This window comes from Musa acuminata, chromosome BXJ1-5 (assembly GCF_036884655.1).
Source record: "Musa acuminata AAA Group cultivar baxijiao chromosome BXJ1-5, Cavendish_Baxijiao_AAA, whole genome shotgun sequence".
Taxonomy (NCBI): Eukaryota; Viridiplantae; Streptophyta; class Magnoliopsida; order Zingiberales; family Musaceae; genus Musa; species Musa acuminata.
In genome coordinates this window covers 24,491,744-24,499,636 of record NC_088331.1, presented here as the reverse complement: position 1 = coordinate 24,499,636, position 7,893 = coordinate 24,491,744, and the positions used below count along the sequence as shown (strand labels likewise).

Below are 7,893 nucleotides of genomic sequence, written 5' to 3'. Positions count from 1 at the left end.
AAAATATAAATTGCTAAAAAAGGAGCATGATAGTCTTACTTGTAATTTTGATAAGTTAAAAACTGAATATCATAATAGTTTAGGTTCATGCATAAAATGCCATGATCTAGAAACTCTCCAAAAGGAAAACTTGCTACTTAAGGACACCTTGAAGAAATTCGAGGTTGGTAGCAAGTCCCTGAACATGATCCTTACAAACAAGGGTCACGTTCCCAAAAGAAGTGGAATCGGATTTGTGTGAAGTCCTCACCAAAATCCAACCACCTTCATAAAAGGCCCCTTCTTACATGTTCGACACCAAAGCAAATGTAATTTTTGTTGCAAACATGGACACAAAACACATTATTATCCATTCAAGAGAATTAGTACGAACATATTTGTCACGCCCCTCAAAATATCGACAATATTTAAAATTTCACACAAATCAATCCAGGATCCAAACTAACGTTTGAGGACACTGAAAAACATTCAATCAAATTCACATCCATAAAACCTATGCATTTTAAAATCAAATATCACATCACTCGATAATTCACATTTATGGCAACCCAAGCCAACTTGACAAATATGAACAACATTTATAAATTCACAAGCAAAATAAATTATAAAATCAGAACTCCAACTATTCACCACAAGTTCATATCGTCATAAATTAGACTTAACATTCCGAAATTCACCCATCCTAGTACTACTCTCGACCAAGCACGCTTAACTTCGGAGTTCTGATGGGATCCGGTGCTTTAGTGCTGGTATGATCGCACTCATACCAATATGAAAAGAAGAGGTATCTATCATGTTAACCGATACTCCCTTTGTTTGCAACAAGAAGAAACTGTTGACCACCTCTATTTTGCTTGTGATTATACAAAATGGATATGGAAGGAGATTCTCCAGCGATTTGAACTCAATAGACTGCCACAACCAAACTTGCACCAAGAACTAGGCGACCTTATGCAATGTTTCTCAAGAAAAGGGCCTCTTACACAACTGGCAAAGGTTATTTTCAGATGTGCTATTTGGTGGATGTGGAAGGAGAGATGTAATAGAATCTTTGAATGTCAACACACAAACAATGCTCAGCTCTTGAAAGAGATTATTAGAGACTCAAGATCCTGTATGGAGCATGAACTCAAAACCGAGCACTTCACCCGAAGAGAAAAAGATATTTTTATCAAATTTAATTTTGCTATTAGCTAAAGATCTTGGGAATGATGCCAAATAATGTACCCACAGATAGTTATAGTCTACAGCATGTGTAGTCATAACTATCGCATTAGCACTCTATGAGTTACTTGGCTTTGTCTATGACTTGTATAGATAAAGCTATTTGTAGAAACTTTACACATAATGAATTTTACTTTTACTTACCAAAAAAACAAAACCATATGAAGTAGGAGGACTAAATGTCCTCGTCATCCTAGACTCCTAAAATGCATCAAAGAAAATTTTCACCGATCACTATAGTTCACTAGACCTCAATATATTTTGCACGCCAACATATCAAATATTTCAGTGATCCTCAAATTATGCTCTGATACCACCTCTGTCACGCCCCTCAAAAATATCGATAATATTAAAAATTTTCATCACAAACTAATCTAGGATCCAAACTAAAATTTGAGGACACTGAAAAACATTCTATCAAATTCACATTTATAAAACCTGTGCAGTTTATAATCATATATCACATCACTCGATAATTCACATTTATGGCAACCCAAGCCAACTTGACAAACATGAACAACATTTATAAATCCACAAGCTAAATAATTTATACAATCATAACTCCAACCATTTACCATAAGTTCATATCATCGTAAACTAGACTTAACATTACGAAATTCCAAATAAGAGAGATCTTCTAACACTTTTACACAGTATATCCATTTTGATTCATCGACAACATTTCATTACATACAAAATATGCTTATACAACAATAACATAATAACCAACAAGACTTGCCCATAATTATGAATAGCTATCCACTGCCTCAACCCAATTCAAACATCTCAAAGAGTGACAAGCTGACCTGAAAGATTTTATATAACAACGGAGTGAGCTAAAAATAGCTCAGCAAGTGACAAAGCATATCTAGCACGAGAAAGGACAGTTTCAAACAAACAAGATATCACAATACAAGACAGAATCCAAGAGATTCAAGGATATCATCTCATTAGATACAGAATCACAAATGTCATTTCATTCATAACATATTTGGTTCATAACAAATGAAGCATAGAGTAATTGGAATATCAACAGCGTACGAGAGGTTCCGGAGTATATCAATTGCAAATAGGACATTTCAGAACATATCAGTTCATAGCAAATGGAGCATAGAATAATTGGAGTATATCAATAGCGTACGACATGTGCCGGAGCATATCAATGGCAAATAGGACATTTCAGAACATATCAGTTTATAGCAAATGGAGCACAGAGTAATTGGAGCATACCAATAGAGTATAAAATGTTTCGGATCATATCAATGATAAATGGAACATTTCGGAACATATCAATGGTATGTGAAGCATTTTGAAGTATATCAATGGCATAGGAAACATTTTGGAGCATATCAATACAAAATACGAAACAGAAGCTCAGACGTCGTACCCTAGCATAGTGCATGTGAGGTTTAACTCAATGGTGGCTCCACGCCATGATGAGTTCTCGACTCCATCCATGGGTAGCCCTTTCCTACTCGAGCCCTCTCACCCTGCCCAAGTGCTAGGTCGGCTCTGAATTTTATATCAAATAGATAGATGGTAAAGTGGGATTCCAAACATAATATGGTATATCCATTTTCGAATGACCACCAAACATAATCTAGAGCATCGTGGGCTCTAAGCACATACCCTTTATCATTTCTGGCAAAGGTCCAAATAATCCCACAAACACCAGAGAACAAAAGGATATTATGAATAATAAATTGGGACATATCGGAAGCACATGCAGAATAATGAAATGTACATGTGCCTTTATGAGTTAATACGATGCAAACATAATCCTTTACAAATGTATTCAAATTTGAAAGGAAATGAAAGTAAGAGTATACAAGGATTCCAAGCAATCACATATAGCTTAATTCAAATAAGAAGGTTAGATGAAATCAATTTCCAAAGGAATGAAACAAGAATATGCGAAATCGACCAAAGCTCGATTTCTGGTAGAATTCAAGAGGCACATTGAACAAATTATTCAAACTATCAATCGTGCTCCAATTTACTCAGAAATATATCATTGGAAAGATATTTCAATCTACTTCCAAATAAAACAAGCTTCATATGAATTGAACTGTCCAATAGAGAGAGTTACAAATAATTTGGTAAACAAGGGTCGCAGAACAAAATCTCTGTTTGGCATAATTCATAAGGTCAGATTCAATAGATAACTGGGTAGGTGTTTGGACTCCAAATATTTCAATCCATATATCAAAAGAAATATCTACGAGTCTAGTTTCCAATGAAATCAGTTTTGAATAAATCGGAGTTTCCAACAAAGACTTATAGGCCGCTCGGTATCAAAAGGTCAGAATCTCAGAAGTTGCACAGATTCGAATAGTTACGTCTAAACAGGAGATATATCAAATGCAAGGCTAGAACAATTTAAAGTTCCTCATATTCAAAGCAAATGTATAGATAAAATTGTAGTAAGAAAAGATTAGGACACTTGAAATAGGAAAGATTAGAAAGCTTAGAATAAGAAGGATCGGAACACTTGCCTTTCAAAGATTTTGATCCAAAGATCCAAAGAAGGTGTCAGCCTAAATCCATCTACTTTTCCTCCACAACTATAGCTCATGCAGAACATAGAGGCATAGTCACCTACTCTCTCTTACTCTCATTCCTTCGTTTTCTTTTTCAAACGCAACTGTTGCAGCCATCGCCACTGCCACTACCACAGTCGTAGCCACGACCGTAGTTGTTGTTATAACCGTAGCCCCTTCTACTGCACTACGTCCTTCCTCCCTTCTCTCGTTCCTAATTTTTCTTTCCCAAACAAAGCTGCCGCAAATGCAGCCACCACCACCGCAGTCGTAATCACGACCACAACCCCTTTTTTTTTTTCCCTTTCCTTTCTTTCTCTTTCCCAAAAGCAGCTGCTGCAGCCACCACCATTGCCACAGCTACCGCAGCCAACGTCACAGCCGCAGCCGCAGTCGCAGCCACGGTCGCAGCCACCACAACCGCAGCCTCTTCTTCCTCCCCTGCTCTATTTTCCTCTCCTTCTCTTCCAGTTGCAACTGCCACTGCCGCAGCTGCCTCCCCTTCTCCTCTTCCTCTCTTCTTCCCTTTTCCTTTCTCTTCTTCTTCCTTTCCTTCTCTTCTTTCCCAGCTGCACTGATGCAGTCGCAGCCTCGGCCACTGCTGCAGCCTCTTCTTCCTCCCCTGCTCATCTTCCTCTCCTTCTTCTCTTCCAAATGCAGCTGCCATCGCTGCAGCCGCAGCCCCTTCTTCCCCTTCTCTTCTTCCTCTCCTTCCCTTCTTCCTTCCTCTTCCTCTTTCCCTGCCACAGCTGCAGCTGCCACAACCGCAGCCATAGCTACTTCATCCCCTTCTCCTCTTCCTTCTCCTTCCTTTCTTCTTCTTCTCTTCTTCTCCTTCCTCCCCTTCTTCTCCCCGTCGAACAGCACCTCCTCTCCTCTGTTTCCTCCTGCAGGAAACAGAGGTGTCACCTCTTCACCCGCTTCTACTTCTTCTCCTTCTTCTCCTTCTTCTTCTCCTCTTCTTCCCTTCTCCTACCCGACACCCCACACCTTCTCACTGCAGCCCATGCCGCAGCCATCCTTCTTTTTTTTCTTTTTCTCTTCTTCTTTTTCCTCTTCTTCTTCTTCTCCTCCCCAACACCCCACACCTCGTCTCCTCTGTTTTCGCCTGCAGGAAACAGAGGTGCTGCAGCCCTAGCTGCTGCCACCTCTCGCTCCTCTCCCACTTCCCTCTCTTTTTCTTCTTCTTCTATTCTTCTCTTCTTCCTCTTCTTCCTCCTCTCTTCTTTTCCCCTTCTTCTTCTTTTCTTTCTTCTTCTTCTTTTCTTCTTCTCCTCTTCTTCCTTTCTCCTCCCCAACGCCCCAAAGCTCCTCGCTGCAGCCCTTGCCGCAGCCACCTCCTCTTTTCTTCTTCTTCTTCTTCTTCTTCTTCTTCTGCTTCTCTTCCTCTACTTCTCTTCTTCTCCTCTTATTCCCTTCTCCTCCCCGACGCCCCACACATGAATTCCTCTGTTTCTCCTACACGAAACAGAGGTGCTGTAGCCCTAGCTGCTGCAGCTATCTCTCTTTCCTCTCCCTCTTCCCTCTCTTCTTCTTCTTCTTTTCTTCTCTTCTCCCTCTTCTTCCTCTCTTCTTTTCCCTCTTCTTCTCTTCTCCCTCTACTTCTCTCCTTCTTCTCCCCATGCCCCACTGCCCTAGCGTGGGAGGCGGTGGGATAAAACCGAAATTCTTGGTTTTTTTTTTTTTTTTTGTAACTTAATAGTTTAGTCCGTGAATTTTCTATATTTACATATAGGTCCTCCGATTTATAAATAAATCTTTATTAATAATTTTTAAAAGTGATGGATATTACAGCGTCCTGGCTCGGGAATTTTAACCCGATTCCCTTTCGGAGCTCGCGCGGAGACATGCTCTCGGACGGGCTTCCCCTGTCCCTTAGGATCGGCTAACCCATGTGCAAGTGTCGTTCACATGGAACCTTTCCCCTATTCGGCCTTCAAAGTTCTCATTTGAATATTTGCTACTACCACCAAGATCTGCACCGACGGCTACTCCGCCCGGGCTCGCGCCCTGGGTTTTGCGGCGACCACCGCGCCCTCCTACTCATCGGGGCTTGGCGCTTGCCTCGATGGCCGGGTGTGGGTCGCGCGCTTCAGCGCCATCCATTTTCGGGGCTAGTTGATTCGGCAGGTGAGTTGTTACACACTCCTTAGCGGATTTCGACTTCCATGACCACCGTCATGCTGTCTTAATCGACCAACACCCTTTGTGGTGTCGGGGTTAGCATGCAGTTGGGCATCGTAACCCGGCTTCCGGTTCATCCCGCATCGCCAGTTCTGCTTAACAAAAATAGCCCACTTGGAGCTCTCGATTCCGCGACACGGCTCAATGAAGTAGCCGCGCCGTCTTACCTATTTAAAGTTTGAGAATAGGTCGAGGGCATTGCTCCCCCGATGCCTCTAATCATTGGCTTTACACGATAGAACTCACATGTGGGCTCCAGCTATCCTGAGGGAAACTTCGGAAGGAACTAGCTACTAGATGGTTCGATTAGTCTTTCGCCCCTATACCCAAGTCAGGCGAACGATTTGCACGTCAGTATCGCTTCGGGCCTCCACCAGAGTTTCCTCTGGCTTCGCCTCGCTCAGGCATAGTTCACCATCTTTCGGGTCCCGACATGTATGCTCCAACTCGAACCCTTCATAGAAGATCGGGGTTGGTCGGTGGTGCAACCCCTCGAGAGGGTTCCTGCCCATTAGCTTCATTGTGCCTTCAAGGTTTCCGCACCCATCGACTCGCACACATGTCAGACTCCTTGGTCCGTGTTTCTAGACAGGTCGAATGGGGAGCCCACTGGCCGATGCCTAGGTCACGCGTGTACCCTGTGGGGCACGCCGATGGCGCGTGTCATGTCCTCGACCGCATCGACGGTATCCCCTCGAACGAACGATCCGTCCGGGCTTCGGCCGTCGATGCAGCCCACATCGATCCGCACCCCAAGCCGAGCGGTAGACCGGCTAAACGTCGTTCCGCATCCGACCGAGGTGCATCATCAGCCCCCATCCGCTTCCCTCCCGGCAATTTCAAGCACTCTTTGACTCTCTTTTCAAAGTCCTTTTCATCTTTCCCTCGCGGTACTTATTTGCTATAATTCTCTCACCCATATTTAGCTTTGGACGGAATTTACCGCCCGATTGGGGCTACACTCCCAAATATCCCGACTCGTTGACAGCGCCTCGTGGTGTGATAGGGTCCATGTTGGACGGGGCTCTCACCCTCCCCGGCGCCCCTTTCCAGGGGACTTGGGCCAGGTCCGTCATTGAGGATGCTTCTCCATACTACAATTCAGACGACGCAGCCGCCCGATTCTCAAGCTGGGCTGATCTCAGTTCGCTCGTCGTTACTAAGGGAATCCTCGTAAGTTTCTTCTCCTCCGCATATTTATATGCTTAAACTCAATGGGTAGCCCCACCTGACCTAGGGTCGCGGTCCGTGGCATCGACTCGCACCACGACTTGGGTCCTCGAGGCCTCGCCCGGGTCCCGAAGGCATGACGTATGGCTCACAGAAGGCATCTGTCAGAACCCTTGCAGATTCTAAACTTGTGGTTGATCTCTTTAGGGGATCGGCCTCCTTGGAACTCTATAGGGGTTCCTCCCTCCAAGTTGCTACTCAAAGGCTGCGGAAAAGATTCATTTATTGCTTTAGAAAAGAGAAGGAATACATGGCTATTTATAGGGCTTCTAAACCCTAACTCCTAATAGGACTCCTACTTAAGACTCTTACTTCTAACCAACTCCTAATAAGACTCTTACTCAAGACTCCTATTCCCTTACAACTCCTAATTCTTCTCTAAGAAAAAACCTCATACATGAATGTCCCTCTTAATTAGGACTCTCCTAGCTAGAGTCCTAACAAATCCACCCTCTTCAAATTAGCCTTGTCCTTAAGGCTTAGATTCCATGAACTCAGGGAACCGGGTCTTCAGCTCCTCATATGGTTCCCATGTCGAGTCTTCAAGTGGTAAATTATTCCAATGCACTAGTACATCAGTAGAGGGACGTCGGCGATGCATCACAATCCTGCGATCGAGGAAGGCTTGTGGTTGAGCTTGAATAACTCCATCCTCAGTGGTATTGGGCAGTTTGATCTGGGGTGACTCGTGTTCTCCCAACTTGGGCTTCAAGTA

The 7,893-nt window shown here is 43.5% G+C and overlaps 2 pseudogenes; one reads left to right on the top strand and one right to left on the bottom strand.

Moving 5' to 3' along the window:
- Positions 1-648: 648 nt before the first annotated feature.
- Positions 649-763, bottom strand: LOC135675265 (5S ribosomal RNA; annotated as a pseudogene).
- A 5,744-nt stretch (positions 764-6,507) lies between these two features.
- LOC135675032 (uncharacterized) lies at positions 6,508-7,237 on the top strand (annotated as a pseudogene).
- Positions 7,238-7,893: the final 656 nt, after the last annotated feature.